The 16154-nt window shown below is 55.3% G+C and overlaps 2 long non-coding RNA genes across 4 annotated transcripts; both read right to left on the bottom strand.

Annotated features, from left to right (window-relative positions):
- Positions 1-1899: 1899 nt before the first annotated feature.
- LOC135408405 (uncharacterized) lies at positions 1900-8322 on the bottom strand. Of its 3 annotated transcripts, none has more exons than XR_010427596.1 (10): positions 8153-8322; positions 7838-8063; positions 7576-7653; positions 6649-7500; positions 6388-6450; positions 6215-6276; positions 6072-6121; positions 5924-5967; positions 5786-5826; positions 1900-2018 (listed from the first exon to the last, which is right to left on the bottom strand). It is a non-coding gene; the product is annotated as an uncharacterized LOC135408405 (long non-coding RNA). The 3 variants fall into 3 exon arrangements; XR_010427597.1 differs by having other exon boundaries at positions 5786-5967; positions 6065-6121; positions 7838-7905; positions 7990-8063; XR_010427595.1 differs by having other exon boundaries at positions 5786-5967.
- Positions 8323-12133: 3811 nt separating this feature from the next.
- On the bottom strand, positions 12134-14422 carry LOC135408404 (uncharacterized). Its single transcript, XR_010427594.1, has 4 exons — positions 14354-14422; positions 13507-13886; positions 13307-13406; positions 12134-12474 (listed from the first exon to the last, which is right to left on the bottom strand). It is a non-coding gene; the product is annotated as an uncharacterized LOC135408404 (long non-coding RNA).
- Between the last annotated feature and the right edge of the window lie 1732 nt (positions 14423-16154).

Genomic DNA, 16154 nt, shown 5'->3' with positions numbered 1-16154 from the left:
GCTCAGAGGTTCCTGCCATCGTCAGACTACTAAGAGCCAACTGCGAGAAAGAAAACTAGACACCATATCTGAGGAGTGTGGCACGTGGCCCCAGCCCCCAGGATCCCTCTACTCACTGTCAACGAGGCAGGTCCTCGTGAGACTCACCAGACTTGGACAACGTGCTGTCATCTTCTGGGATACCTGAGTGAGCGAGAGACAAAATTAGAGGGCATCTCTAAAGGTGCAGTGGATCCCCACTCCTCCTGCTGCCTCCCCAACTCACCTACAAGGCTCCTCTCTCTTCAGCTGCTCCCAAGACCGACCCTGCAAATGAAATGGGCAAATGCTCAAACACTCAGCTCTCAAACATTTAGGGATTGCTCACAACGAAAGCCAAAAACCTCTAAACCCTAGACACTGGTTCCTACTCTACCTAGCCGGGATTCTATACACCCAAGCAGGGCATTGCAAGACCATCCTGCTCACAGACTGGACAGCCATCGGCTCCACTGTCTAAGGGAACGGACATGTTGACCTGACACTCGGAGCCATATTCCATCTACCCACTGATCCACAGAGAAGGGCAGAGCAGGTCCAGGCTGACCCCAAGTGAGACACCCCACACCTGTGACCACACACACCATGGGACACAAAACACCACGAGACAAAGGACATGACCCACACCAGAACTGCTCTGCCCTGCAAACGTGAATCCCATGATAAAAAGTAAGCCCTTCCTTTGATGCGTCCAAATAACCTGTCACAGGATACCCCCAGCACCGGACTAATTGCAAAAATCCCTCCAGGCGAGGCACAGACTTGCACCCACTCCCAACCACTCTCTGGGTCTTGGCCCTGCACTTATCTTGCCGAGAGCCGGGGATGCCAATCCAGCTTTGATGCAGAGGAGGAGCACCTGGGCTGGCGCAGAGGTTCCTGCCATCGTCAGACTACTAGGAGCCAACTGCGAGAAAGAAAACCACAAGCAATACGTGAGTTGTGTGGCATGGGGCTCAAACCCCAGTGATCCCCCTACTCACCAGCACCCAGGTCCTGAGCGGAGTCGGACACTGTGGATGTCACGTTCCGGGATACCTGAGTGAGTGAGACACAAACTTAGAAGGCATCTCTAAAGCTGCAGTGGATCCCCGCTCCTCCTGCTGCCTCCCCAACTCACCTACAAGGCTCCTCTCTCTTCAGCTGCTCCCAAGACTGCCTCTGCAAATGAAACGGGCAAATGCTCAAACCCTCAGCTCTCAAACATTTAGGGATTGCTCACAACGAAAGCCAAAAACCTCTAAACCCTAGACACTGGTTCCTACTCTACCTAGCCAGGATTCTATACACCCAAGCAGGGCATTGCAAGACCATCCTGCTCACAGACTGGACAGCCATCGGCTCCACTGTCTAAGGGAACTGACATGTTCATATGAGACTCTGAGCAATATTTTATCTACCCACTGATCCACGGAGCAGGGCAGAGCAGTTCCAGGCTGACCCCAAGTGAGACACCCCACACCTGTGACCACACACACACACACACCACGTGACACAATTAAGAGACGAAGGACACAAAACATGGACGAGACAAAGGACATGACACAGACCGGAACTGCTCTGCCCGGCACACGGGAATCCCATGATAAAAAGTAAGCCCTTCCTTTGATGCGTCCAAATAACCTGTCACAGGATACCCCCTGCACCGGACTAATTGCAAAAATCCCTCCAGGCGAGGCACAGACTTGCACCCACTCCCAACTACTCTCTGGGCCTTGGCCCTGCACTTATCTTTCCGAGAGCGGGGGATGCCAATCCATCTTTGACGCAGAGGAGGGGCACCTGGGCTGCCTCAGAGGTTCCTGCCATCATCACACTACTCAGAGTCAACTGCGAGAAAGAAAACCAGACACCATATCTGAGGAGTGTGGCACGTGGCCCCAGCCCCCAGGATCCCTCTACTCACTGTCACCGAGGCAGGTCCTCGGGTCGCTGGCTCTGACCAGACTTGGACAACGTGCTGTCATCTTCTGGGATACCTGAGTGAGCGAGAGACAAAATTAGAGGGCATCTCTAAAGCTGCAGTGGATCCTTGCTCCTCCTGCTGCCTCCCCAACTCACCTACAAGGCTCCTCTCTCTTCAGCTGCTCCCAAGACCGACCCTGCAAATGAAATGGGCAAATGCTCAAACACTCAGCTCTCAAACATTTAGGGATTGCTCACAACGAAAGCCAAAAACCTCTAAACCCTAGACACTGGTTCCTACTCTACCTAGCCGGGATTCTATACACCCAAGCAGGGCATTGCAAGACCATCCTGCTCACAGACTGGACAGCCATCGGCTCCACTGTCTAAGGGAACGGACATGTTGACCTGACACTCGGAGCCATATTCCATCTACCCACTGATCCACGGAGAAGGGCAGAGCAGGTCCAGGCTGACCCCAAGTGAGACACCCCACACCTGTGACCACACACACCATGGGACACAAAACACCACGAGACAAAGGACATGACCCACACCAGAACTGCTCTGCCCTGCAAACGTGAATCCCATGATAAAAAGTAAGCCCTTCCTTTGATGCGTCCAAATAACCTGTCACAGGATACCCCCAGCACCGGACTAATTGCAAAAATCCCTCCAGGCGAGGCACAGACTTGCACCCACTCCCAACCACTCTCTGGGTCTTGGCCCTGCACTTATCTTGCCGAGAGCCGGGGATGCCAATCCAGCTTTGATGCAGAGGAGGAGCACCTGGGCTGGCGCAGAGGTTCCTGCCATCGTCAGACTACTAGGAGCCAACTGCGAGAAAGAAAACCACAAGCAATACGTGAGTTGTGTGGCATGGGGCTCAAACCCCAGTGATCCCCCTACTCACCAGCACCCAGGTCCTGAGCGGAGTCGGACACTGTGGATGTCACGTTCCGGGATACCTGAGTGAGTGAGACACAAACTTAGAAGGCATCTCTAAAGCTGCAGTGGATCCCCGCTCCTCCTGCTGCCTCCCCAACTCACCTACAAGGCTCCTCTCTCTTCAGCTGCTCCCAAGACTGCCTCTGCAAATGAAATGGGCAAATGCTCAAACCCTCAGCTCTCAAACATTTAGGGATTGCTCACAACGAAAGCCAAAAACCTCTAAACCCTAGACACTGGTTCCTACTCCACCCAGTCGGGACTCTATACACCCAAGCAGGGCATTGCAAGACCATCCTGCTCACAGACTGGACAGCCATCGGCTCCACTGTCTAAGGGAACTGACATGTTCATGTGAGACTCTGAGCAATATTTTATCTACCCACTGATCCACGGAGCAGGGCAGAGCAGGTCCAGGCTGACCCCAAGTGAGACACCCCACACCTGTGACAACACACACCATGTGACACAAAACACGCACGAGAGAAAGGATGGGACACACACCAGAACCGCTCTGCCCTGCACACAGGAATCCAATGATAAAAAGTAAGCCCTTTCTTTGGTGCATCCAAATAACCTGTCACAGGATACCCCTGCACCAGACTAATTGCAAAAATCCCTCCAGGCGAGGCACAGACTTGCACCCACTCCCAACCACTCTCTGGGTCTTGGCCCTGCACTTATCTTGCTGAGAGCAGGGGATGCCAATCCAGCTTTGATGCAGAGGAGGAGCACCTGGGCTGGCGCAGAGGTTCCTGCCATCGTCAGACTACTAGGAGCCAACTGCGAGAAAGAAAACCACAAGCAATACGTGAGTTGTGTGGCAGGGGCTCAAACCCCAGTGATCCCCCTACTCACCAGCACCCAGGTCCTGAGCGGAGTCGGACACTGTGGATGTCACGTTCCGGGATACCTGAGTGAGTGAGACACAAACTTAGAAGGCATCTCTAAAGCTGCAGTGGATCCCCGCTCCTCCTGCTGCCTCCCCAACTCACCTACAAGGCTCCTCTCTCTTCAGCTGCTCCCAACACCGCCCCTGCAAATGAAATGGGCAAATGCTCAAACACTCAGCTCTCAAACATTTAGGGATTGCTCACAACAAAAGCCAAAAACCTCTAAACCCCAGACACTGGTTCCTACTCTACCTAGTCAGGATTCTATACACCCAAGCAGGGCATTGCAAGACCATCCTGCTCACCGACTGGACAGCCATCGGCTCCACTGTCTAAGGGAACTGACATGTTCATGTGAGACTCTGAGCAATATTTTATCTACCCACTGATCCACGGAGCAGGGCAGAGCAGTTCCAGGCTGACCCCAAGTGAGACACCCCACACCTGTGACCACACACACCACGTGACACAAAACACGGACGAGACACAGGACGTGACACAAAACACGCACGAGACACAGGACTTGACACAAAACACGCACGAGACACAGGACGTGACACAGACCAGAACTGCTCTGCCTGGCACACCTGAATCCCATTATAAAAAGTAAAGTCCTTCCTTTGATGTGTCCAAATAACCTGTCACAGGATACCCACTGCACCGGACTAATTGCAAAAATCCCTCCAGGCAATGCACATACTTGCACCCACTCCCAACCCCTCTCTGGGTCTTGGCCCTGCACTTATCTTGCTGAGAGCAGGGGATGCCAATCCAGCTTTGATGCAGAGGAGGAGCACCTGGGCTGGCGCAGAGGTTCCTGCCATCGTCAGACTACTCGGCGTCAACTGCGAGAAAGAAAACCATAAGCAATACGTGAGTTGTGTGGCATGGGGCTCAAAGCCCAGTGACCCCACTACTCACCAGCACCCAGGCCGTGACCGGAGTCGGACACTGCGGATGTCACGTTCCAGGATACCTGAGTGAGTGAGACACAAACTTAGAAGGCATCTCTAAAGCTGCAGTGGATCCCCGCTCCTCCTGCTGCCTCCCCAACTCACCTACAAGGCTCCTCTCTCTTCAGCTGCTCCCAACACCGCCCCTGCAAATGAAATGGGCAAATGCTCAAACACTCAGCTCTCAAACATTTAGGGATTGCTCACAACGAAAGCCAAAAACCTCTAAACCCTAGACACTGGTTCCTACTCTACCTAGCCGGGACTCTAGACACCCAAGCAGGGCATTGCAAGACCATCCTGCTCACAGACTGGACAGCCATCGGCTCCACTGTCTAAGGGAACTGACAATGTTCATGTGAGACTCTGAGCAATATTCTATCCACCCACTGATCCACGGAGGAGGGCAGAGCAGTTCCAGGCTGACCCCAAGTGAGACACCCCACACCTGTGACCACACACACACACCACGTGACACAATTAAGAGACGAAGGACACAAAACAGAGGGATGAGACAAAGGATGTGACATAGACCAGAACTGCTCTGCCCTGCACATGGGAATCCCATGATAAAAAGTAAGCCCTTCCTTTGATGCGTCCAAATAACCTGTCACAGGATACCCCCTGCACCAGACTAATTTCAAAAATCCCTCCAGGCGAGGCACAGACTTGCACCAACTCCCAACCCCTCTCTGGTGCTTTGCCCTGCACTTATCTTGCAGAGAGCAGGGGATGCCAATCCATCTTGGATGCACAGGACGGGCACCTGGGCTGCCTCAGACGTTTTCCTGCCATCATCAGAGTACTCGGAGTCAACTGCGAGAAAGACAACCAGACTCCAGATCTGAGTACTGAGGCACGTGGCCCAAGCCCCCAGGATCCCTCTACTCACTGTCACCGAGGCAGGTCCTCGTGTCACTGGCTCTGACCAGACTGGGACAAGGTGCTATCATCTCCTGGGACACATGAGCGAGAGAGAGACAAAATTAGAGGGCATCTCTAAAGCTGCAGTGGATTCCTGCTCCTCCTGCTGCCTCCCCGACTCACCTCCAATGCTCATCTGCTCCCAAAGGTTAGCTGGATGGCACCTGCAATCAAAAAAGCTCAATCCTTCATTGCTGATCCTTTCAATACTCGGAGATTACCTACAAGGACAGCTCAAGGGGACCAAACCCTGTCCGTCACCTCACTGTGAGTTGGCTTCAGCCCTGTGAGGCTTCGTACGTCTCCTGCAAAACAACCCAGAGGCAAGTGTGAGTACTGAGATACTGCCCAAGAGTTTGCTGCTCCCATGGCAGCTTCTGTCTGACTCCCCTTGATCGTGACCTCTTACAGGCAGGGTCCCCGTCACGTTGGACTGTACGTTAGAAGTCGGTGCATTGCCTGGAAAACAAAAAAACAAGTATGTACACAGTTTCACCACAAGTACACCACCTGCAAAAGAGCAGCTAGTTTTGTCCTGCAGTCACTGCTCACCTTGCTCACCAGGCTCACCTTCCCTCTGGTGCCTGTTGTCTGCTGGGCTGAGGGCTCTGCATCTTAAAAAAAAAAATAAAAAAAACAAAACTAAACCACCAAACCATCCAAATGATCAAGTAACCCTAGGGCCAAAAGTCATGTCTTGGCTCTGACCTCACATGACAACCCACCTTCTGACTGTGCTCCTCCAGCCTCTTCTGTTCATCTCTGCTTTACATCCAGTCCCTCTGACACTGCAAAGAAATGAGTTACCAAAGTCAGCCATATATACAGGGGGACTTTAGCTGCTGTGCAATTCTAATTTCTCCTTAGACAAGCCCTCTGGGGTCCAAAGACAACCTGCACAAACAAACACTGACCTAACTTTAAGGTCCTCAGTGCCTAAGCCTATCCACGGGGTAACCGGGAAGTCTCCTTTCTACTCCACCTACCCCCAAGTCTACACTGCAGGGCAGAGCAGTTCCAGGCCCAACACAAACTCCAAGGACACGTTTCCAGACAAGTGCTGTGGTGCAACCAGGAGAGAGAACTCTGAGAAAGGAACGACGCCAAAATGGATGTGCTGCCGCACGAGAAGACGGAGGATACGGCGAGACTGAACGGAGGAGGCTCTGAGGAGCCTGAAAAGACACTCTAACAGAATGGCCTGGGACAAGAACTGCCTACAAAATTGCTAAGATGGATGGGAGACAAGGCTATGTTCAGAATCTTCTTAAACTCTCAGAAATCCCAGGCGGTTACAAGAGATGACTGCACAGCACAGCCACCGATACAACCTGTAAGGAGGCTGTAAAAGACACCTGACCTGACACTTCTCAGATGCGATTCTGATGCACATCCAAGCTAGTGAGACAAAGAACGGATGGTATGGGCACTGGGCTGGGCAGTGCAGAGGTTCAAGACCCTAGGAATGATGCCTCAGATAAGAACTTTGAGGGCAGAAAGCAAAGATGTGGTGACTGTGAATAGTAAGACACGAAACACAGACTGGACAAAGGACACGACACAGACCTGAACAGCTCTGCCCTGCACATCCTACTCCATGATGAAAAGTAAACTGCTCCTCCTACGTGTGCCAAGGGCCTCTTAGGGCAGACCCTTTCCCCTGGGCTCATTTGAAAATCCCTCCCTCCTAACCATAAAACTGGACCCAGCTCTCATCCCCTCTCCAGGTGGGAGTCCTCCACTTATCTTTCCCACAGCTGGGGATGTGAATCCATCTTCGATGTGAAGGAAGGACTCCCGGCTGGCTCAGAGGGTCCTGTGATCACTGACTCGGTTGGCTACGAGAAAGAAAACAGAAACTGAGACAAGAGTTGGGCAGCACGTGGGAGATAACCCTGCAATTGGCTGCTCACCCTCCCCTGAGCTGAGAGGTTCTCAGGCCACTGGCTCTGACCCCAGTCAGAGGCTGCTGCCGTCACCGTGTGCCGTACCTGGGGGAGTGAGAAAAAAAGTTATGGGTGTTTCTGAAAGTAAGGGAGACGCCAGCACCTACTCCCTACCTCCCCGACTCAACCTCGATGCTCCTCCTTTGCCAAAGGCAGGCTGGATGGCACCTGCAACTGGGAAAGGTCCAGCCTTAATTGATGACCCTCGTAGTACTAGGAGATTACTCACAAGGACAGCTGAAGACCATCAAACCTAATTGGCAGGTGGCTCCGGCCCTCTGAGGCTGCACACATTCTCTGCAAAGTAAAAAAGCCAAAGGCAAATGTACAGACTGAGGTACTGCCTGAAAGGATGGCTTTCCTGGGGTAGCTCCTACCTACCTCTCCTCCACAGTGACCTCTTACCAGCAGGGGCCCTGAAGCACTGGACTGTCTGTTAGAAGGTGGCAGAACCCCTGGAAAACACAAGAAACAAAGCATGTGCACAGATTCACCACAACACCTGTAAAAGACCATCTAGTTCTGTCCTGGAGTCAATGCTCACCTTGCTCACCGGGACTCACCTGGATCACCTCCCCTCCGGTGCCTAGAGCCTCCTGGGCCCAGGGCTCTGCAGCTGAAAACAAAGAAAAAACAAACCCAAACAACAAAATCCTTAACACACAAGTAAACGTGGAGCTAAAAGCCACATCTTTGTGCTGATGTCAGGTGATGACCCACCTTCTTGCTCTGCTCCTCTGGCCTCTGTTCTGTTCAACTCTGCTTTACACCCTACCCCTCTGACATGGTAAAGAAACCCTAACCAAAGTCACCCAGATAGATGGGGAGAGCTCAAAGAGTCTCCCTTCTCTTTAGGCAAACCACCCAGGGTCACTGCCTGCAGCCAAAGACTGCAGCTGTAATTGCACAGAATATCTGGGTGAATGAGAAGAAAACTTAAGTAGCACATCTGAAAAGTCAGTGGGTGCCTTCACAGGCATTTAGGGGGCTCCTGGACACTGCTTTCCACCCATACTACCTTCAAAAAACCCCTAGCAATTCCTAAGCTGGCACCCCAGCCCTCACTCCATCTGTGGGCTGTAACCCCCCACTGACTACTTGCAAACCTGAGTGTCTGTAGCATCTTCAGCACAGAGCAGCTTCACCTGAGGACTGGATAACACTGGTGAAAAAATGCCAAACTGCAGTTGAGATGATCAGGAAATCCCAAAATATGCAAGGCTCCTAAGGAAAAGAAAAAGAGATAACCAATTATAAAAGCAGCTTAGCAACACCAAGTTATTAAATTTAAAAACCCTGCATGTGAGTGTAATCCTCTTCATTACCATATACAGCTCTGCTTCTTTGGATACCAAAGCTGATGCTTTAATAAAGCAGGAATAGCTTGAGAAGTCCCATTAAATGAAAGAAAGGGAGAGCTCTTATCCCATTGAAGCCTGCCTGCTGAATGACTTCCCTGACCAAAGGCTGGGGTTAATATACCCCTGGCCGTGCCCACCTCCCTTCCCTTGAGGCCCCGGGAGAAAGGGAGCAGCCCAATCCAAGACAGTATAAAGGCTCTGGGAGCAGCAGCACCTGGTTTGCATGTCTGACTTAAAATCAGGATAGGTAAAGAGCCTGACAGAGAAAAGGACTCCTAACGTGAGCAGGTATTATAGTTGGTATTAGATTTAGGGTTGGTATTGGATTCGGGCAGGGGCTGGAGCGGAGGGACTAGAGCAGAATAGCGGGAGTTGGAGCGGCGGCGGGGGCTGCGGCGCCGGGAAGGGGAGCGGCGCGGCGCGGGCGGCGGCGCCGGGAAGGGGAGCGGCGCGGCGCGGGCTGCGGCGCCGGGAAGGGGAGCGGCGCGGCGCGGGCTGCGGCGCCGGGAAGGGGAGCGGCGCGGCGCGGGCTGCGGCGCCGGGAAGGGGAGCGGCGCGGCGGGGGCTGCGGCGCCGGGAAGGGGAGCGGCGCGGCGCGGGCTGGGGCAGCGCGGCGTGGCCGCGTCCTACCTGCGGGACAAGGGTGAGCCTGGCGGTACCGGAACGAGGCGCGGAGGGGGCCGCAAGGAGCCCCGGGGCTGCCGGGACCCTCCCGCGCTGCTGGGCTGAGCTCCCGGGGTGCTTCGCGATGGGGGATGTGGAGTGAGGTAATAACGAGAATCAGGAAGTGCTTCCACGGACCCGCGCCCGGTTCGGTGGCTGTGCCGAGGTTTGAACCGGGAAAGAGCCGCTGTCCTGCGGTGAGGACCGGGGAAAATGGCCTTACAATGAGAGTGGAGAGCTCTGCACAGAGGAAATAAAACTCACTGGGTTTAGTAGCTAAAATATCAGGGGAAATTACTGTCTGGTTACGGCAGTAAGCTTCCCACAGCAGTTTCAGGTGCCTACCTTTGGAGACCAGCCCCAAAGTAGAAACTCCTCTCGACTGCTCCTGAGAGAGGCAATTGGAACTTTAGGTGCTGAGGAAAGCGATTTCCTCTCCTAAGTCCTGGTTCACCTGCCCGAGCACCTACAGTGTTTATATTCCACCTCACTCTCTGCTTTGCACGTTTGTATCAATAAAAGAAACTTCCAAGGTCTTCCTCCAGTCTGAGCTGCATCTTTTCTGCACCCCCACACTCTCCCACCTGTTCACGTGCGCTGCTCCCCTCTCCTGCGCTGCTTCCTGGAACAGGGCTCATCCCTCGGCACCTTCCTCGAGCGATAATCCGGGTACATCAGGTGCTTCCCCCAGCCCCTGCGAGATGCTCTCACCATCACTGCTTGAGAGATTCCCTGGGATCGACTGCTCTCCTGCAGAAGCTCCCTATAAAAAGGGCCCCACCGAGCACGGCCCGCCCCTTGTCACCCTCACTGCCCACACCTGGGGCTGTCCCGCCTCTTTGTCAGCCTCACTGCCCACACCTGGGGCTGTCCCGCATGGGAGAGGAGAGAGGGACGGGTGGAGCCACAGGCGGGCGCGCGGGGAGAGGCAGAAGAACGGCCGCGCCCGCCCGCCGCGCCCAGCTTACCCCGGGGACTATCTCCGTCGGATCTGCCGCCGTGGGTCGCTCCCGGGGGGGAAGGCGGCGGCGCAGCCCCGACAGCATCTCCAGGGCACGGCGGGAGCGGGACCGGCAGCGGGAGGGGGGCGGGGCGAGCGGGCGGCGCGGCGTGGGCTCCTGGGGTCCTCGCGCGCCGCGGCGCCGAGACGGGGGCTGCCCGCGCCGGTGCCTGCCGCCGCCCACGAACCTGCCGCCCGCGCTCGGCGCCGCCGAGCGCCCCGCCCCGTCCCCACAGCGGGAAGCGGCGCGGCGAGACGGCGCTGCGGGCGCGGGGCGGGGGTCCGGGTCGCGGCGGAGGTCAGGCAACAGGATAAACGCCTCTCTGGGGCGAGGGGGCCTCTCGCCGCCATCTTTAGTGTGGACTCGGCTAACTTTCGGTTTTGGCGGCGCCATCTTGAGTGTGGCGTCGTGGCAAACTTCCGGGCCGGGGCGACATCTTTAGTGTGGTCGTTCCGGTCCTGGCGGCGCCATCTTTACTGTGGGATTGGCAAACTTCCGGGCAGGGGCCGCCATCTTTCGTGTGGTCGTTCCGGTCCTGGCGGCGCCATCTTTACTGTGGGCTTGGCGGACTGCCGCGCCGGGGCCTTGGAAGACTTCCGGTCGCTCTCTACTTCCGGTGACCGAGTTTACCCAAATTAGCGTCCCTCCTCGCTAATTTCTGCGCTTTCACCCCAAAAAATCTTCATGTTATTCCCCCCACACACACCCCGGGAGAGATGGGAGACCGCCAGTCCCGCCCTGCCGCCGGAACCGGCCGCATTTACTCGAGCAGGGAGCGCTGCACCGGCACGAGAGCCACTGCGCATGCGTCGCCGGTCCCTCTGCTGGCTGCCCTTAGTTTGCACGTGATCGCCGGCGTCTTGCCAACGACTGCGCATGCGCTGGCGTCGCCACCTTGGCTCCCCCCCCCACCCCGCCGCCCGACCGCCCGGCTTCGCTTTCTTACTGCGGCTCCCCCTCCACTTTTTCGGCTCCCTGGGGTTCCCCCACCCACATTTTGGGGTCCCCGTCTCACATTTTAGGGGTGATGACCCCGCAATTTACGGTTCGAGGGGGGGAGGAGAGGAAACGGGGTGCCCAAGAAGGGGTTTCTTTTTTTTTTTTTTTTCTCTCTTATTTCCTTTTCATTTTGTTTCCTTTTTAGTTTTTTTGCCTTTTTTTTTTAATTTTCTTTTGTTTTTTTTTAATATTTCCTTTTTTATTTCGGTTATTTTTTATTCTCTTTATTTTTCATCTTCTCTCCCAGTGCTCCCCAGTAACACCCAGTGCTCCCCAACAACCCTCAGTAACACCCAGTGCTCCCCAGTGCACCCCAGTAACACCCACTGCTCCTCAACAACCCCCAGTAACACCCAGTGCTCCCCAGTAAACACCCAGTGCTCCCCAACAAACCCCAGTAACACCCAGTGCTCCCCAAAAATTGACCCAAAACCGACCCAAATCACACCAAAAAATGACCCCAAACTGACCCCAAAAAATGACCCAAATCATCCCCAAAAGTGACCCAAAACTCTGCATTTATTTGGCATCATTTCCTCTCAAAAACAACATCCCCGATTTAGTTGATTGCTAAAGCCATCATTTTAAAATCATCTCAGGAATCAAAAGGGACTGGAAAACACACACAAATCATTCCTGCACCCACCAAATCATTAGGAATTGGAACCCGATTCCCTCATCTCTCTCCTTGTTCTTCTTGCCTGGAAAACCTGATGATCCCCGCTGGCTATTTTTAGGCTGCTTTTCTTCCACAGCTCCTTTCCTCCCGGCTGAAACCTCCTGGCATATTCAGGGCTTAGCTGGAGGGAAGCCCCTCTGAAGTATTTCCTCTCGTGGCAATTCTGTGGGATGAAGAAGTAAAAAAAGCACGTCAAGAGCTCCTTCTACCCCCTTCCTTCGCAAACACCCTCCCAGTTTGTCCTTGGCAGCTCCATCCCCCCGGCACCCGCACCCGACGCTTCGGCTCCGCTGGGAAAGGGACAGCAAGTGCACAAGCAAGTTCAGTGCTGGGCAGGGGCTCCCTGGGGAACGGCACTTCAGTGCTTTAGTCCGTGGCCTTTCCTGCTGCCCTCCCTCCTGGAGGCAGAGGATGACCCGGCCCTTGTTTCTCCCACGCTCGCAGACCCAGGTCCTGCTCCTTTGGCCCCACTTTTCTTAGCAGACCCGGCATCATTTCCCAGGGTCCCCAGGAAACTTCTGCACTTGACCCATTGCTAAGTGCAGAGCACAGGGCAAGGGAAGGACAAATTTCTCGGCACCCACCCCCTGGAATTTTCCTTCTCCGCAGCACACTCCCGTTCCCGCTGTCTCTGGAGGTGCCCGCACGAGTCCTCCTTCTCCCAGCACCTCAGAGAATATCCTTTTCACCCAGGTCCTGCTTACCGTCGTCCAACAAAACACGCTGACAACATTTTTCAGGATGCCAGTGGAGAGATATTAGAGCACACTGCACAGGGAAGCTGAGCCTGCCCCATCCCTGGAAGTGTTCCAGGCCAGGCTGGACGGGACTCGCAGCAACCGGGGATGAGAGCGGAAGGTGTCCCTGCCCACGGAAGGCAGGATGGCCTTTGAAGGTCCCCTTTAAACCAAATCGCTCTGGGATTCCCCTCCAAAATCACTACCCAAGAGACACAGCAATCAAAGCAGAGGGACTGCACTCCCAGCTTTTCTTACCTGCAGGCACACAGCACAGCACATTGGACATAAAAGCCACAGGGTTAGTCCTGCCAGAGGTGTCTGGCACACACACGGCAACCGAAGGGAAAGAGGGAGCCTGGGAACACAGAGTAAAAGACACTTTAATTAGGAGTACACCGAGCACTAGCCAGGTCATTCACACAGCTTCACTGTCCAGTCATACAAAAAGCACTCACCGAGGCCTCAGTTAGGATGGTTCCTGACGCTGACCAGGTGAATACCTCCCTGGAAGCCCGCTCTGCTCCTGCCAGGCACTGGGGGGCTTTGCCAAGCATCCAATGGAAATTAAAATTACAGGCTGGGCAAAGGCACTTCCCGCAGGACCGCTCCTGGCCAAGGCCACCGGTCCGTGCAAGTCAGACCACTGACCACCCGGGGGGATTTTCGGGGGCACGCTTCCAGCTTTTATTCTCCAGAAACTCCAGTTCTTTCTGGCACCGCTTGCTTCAGTCTTCCCCTGTTGGAAGAGGTCACTTAAGACTTTCGAGGGGCCAGATTGTCAAAGCCCGCCCAGTCCATTCCCACGAGGAAAGGTAGCTTTGTCTTGGACAAGATACTGGGGGGGAGACACAAAATAAAAGTTTAATTTAAAACAACTGCCTAAAATAGAAAGCAATTCAAACATAAGGCAGAGAAGACTCGTGCAAATCTGAATACATTTGACTTCAAAGGAGAATTATTTCCCTCTGCACCTAACAGAATGTCATTTTCACCCGGGTCCTGCTTACCATCGTCCAACAAAACACGCTGACAACATTTTTCCTGATGACAGTGGAGAGATATTAGGGCACACTGCACAAGGAAGCTGAGCCTGCCCCATCCCTGGAAGTGTTCCAGGCCAGGCTGGATGGGACTGGGAGCATCCAGCCGGGGATGAGAGCGGAAGGTGTCCCTGCCCACGGAAGGCAGGCTGGCCTTTGAAGGTCCCCTTCAAACCAAATCGCTCTGGGATTCCCCTCCAAAATCACTACCCAAGAGACACAGCAATCAAAGCAGAGGGACTGCACTCCCAGCTTTTCTTACCTGCAGGCACACACAGCACAGCACGTTGGACATAAAAGCCACAAGGTTAGTCCTGCCAGAGGCGTCCGGCACACATGCGGCAACCGAAGGGAAAGAGGGAGCCTGGGAACACGGAGTAAAAGACACTTTAATTAGGGATCACTGGGGAGGGAATTGGGATGGGCCTGAGGGCAGTGGGAAGGGACTGGGATGGAACTGGGCAAACTGGGGAAGGACTGGGTTGCACTGCAGGAGGACACTTGGGAAGGAATGGGTGCGCTAGCTTGCACTGAGAGAAGTGGGAAGGGACTGGGATGGGAGTGGGGGCACTGGGGTGGGACTGGGAGCACTGGTGGCACTGGGCTAGGACTGGGGGAACTGGGGAGGGAGCAGGGAGGGACGGCGAGGGGGCTGGGAAGGGAACTGGGATGGTACTGGAATGGGAATGGGATGCATGGGAGAAAGGAGCGGAATGCACTGGGGAGGGACTGGGAGCAACGGGAAAGCCACTGCAGGGACTGGGATTGGACTGGGGAGGGACTGCAAGAGGACTGTGACAGGACTGGGGAGTGGGCCTGGGATGGGACTGGGATGCACAGGGGGAAAGAACCGGGATGCCCTGGGGAGGGACTGAGGTCACGGGAGGGCTGGGGATGGGTCAGGGGCACTGGGGAGGGAACTGGGATGGGACTTGGATGTTCTAGGGAGGGAGTGGGATGCATCGGGGAAAAGGACTGACATGCACTGGGAGGGACTGGGGCAGTGGGGAGGGATGGGGATGGGACTGGGGACGCTGGAGAGGGACTGGGGACACTGGGGGGATTTGGGCTGGGAGTGGGGACACTGGGGTGGGACTGAGATTTTCGGGGGGGTGAGGGGGACTGGGAGCACTGGGATGGGACTGGGGGTCATTGGGGAGGGACTGGGATGGGACTGGGAGCACTGGGAAAGGGACTGCAGGGACTGGGATAGGACTGGGAAGGGACTGCAAGGGGACTGTGAGAGGACTGGGGAGGGGACTGGAGAGCGTGCCTGGGATGGGCCTGAGAATCTCTGGGGAGGGACTGGGACCACTGGGATGGGACTGCTGTGACTGGGATGGGATGCAGTTGTACTGGGAAGGGACTGGGGAGGGACTGGGAATCACTTAGGAGGGACCGGGATGGGACTAGGCAAACTGGGGAAGGACTGGGTTGCACTGCAAAAGGACACTTGGGAGGGAAAGGAGGTGGTGGGTTGCAGTGGGGGAAGTGGGGAGAGAGTGGGATGAGAGTGGGGGCACTGGGGTGGGACTGGGAGCACTGGTGGCACTGGGCTAGGACTGGGGGAACTGGGGAGGGAGCAGGGAAGGGAACTGGGATGGTACTGGGATGGGAATGGGATGCACAGGGAAAAGGAGCACAATGAACTGGGGAGGGACTGGGATGGGACTGGGGACACTTCAAGGGAGTTGGATGCACTGGGCTGAGACTAGGGGCACTGGAGCGGGACTGGGGGGAGTAGGGAGGGACTGGGATGGGACTGAGGGCACTGGAGATGGACTGGGGAGAACTGGGCTGGCACTGGGGGCGCTGGAGTGCAACTGGAATTCTCAAGGGAGGGACTGGGGGAAGTGGGATGGGACAGGGGTCACTGGGGAGGGATTGGGGACAGTTAGACTACAGGCACTGGGATGGGACTGAGCTGCGCTGGGTGGGCACAGGGATGGGACTGAGGTCACTGGGGAGGGAACTGGGATGGGACTGGGAGCACTGGGAAAGGGACTGCAGAGACTGGGATAGGACTGGGAAGGGACTGCAAGGGGACTGTGAGAGGACTGGGG

This window comes from Pseudopipra pipra, unplaced genomic scaffold (assembly GCF_036250125.1).
Source record: "Pseudopipra pipra isolate bDixPip1 unplaced genomic scaffold, bDixPip1.hap1 HAP1_SCAFFOLD_427, whole genome shotgun sequence".
Lineage (NCBI taxonomy): Eukaryota > Metazoa > Chordata > Aves > Passeriformes > Pipridae > Pseudopipra > Pseudopipra pipra.
The sequence above is the reverse complement of the archived record's forward strand: the minus strand, read 5'-3'. Positions and strand labels throughout refer to the sequence as shown.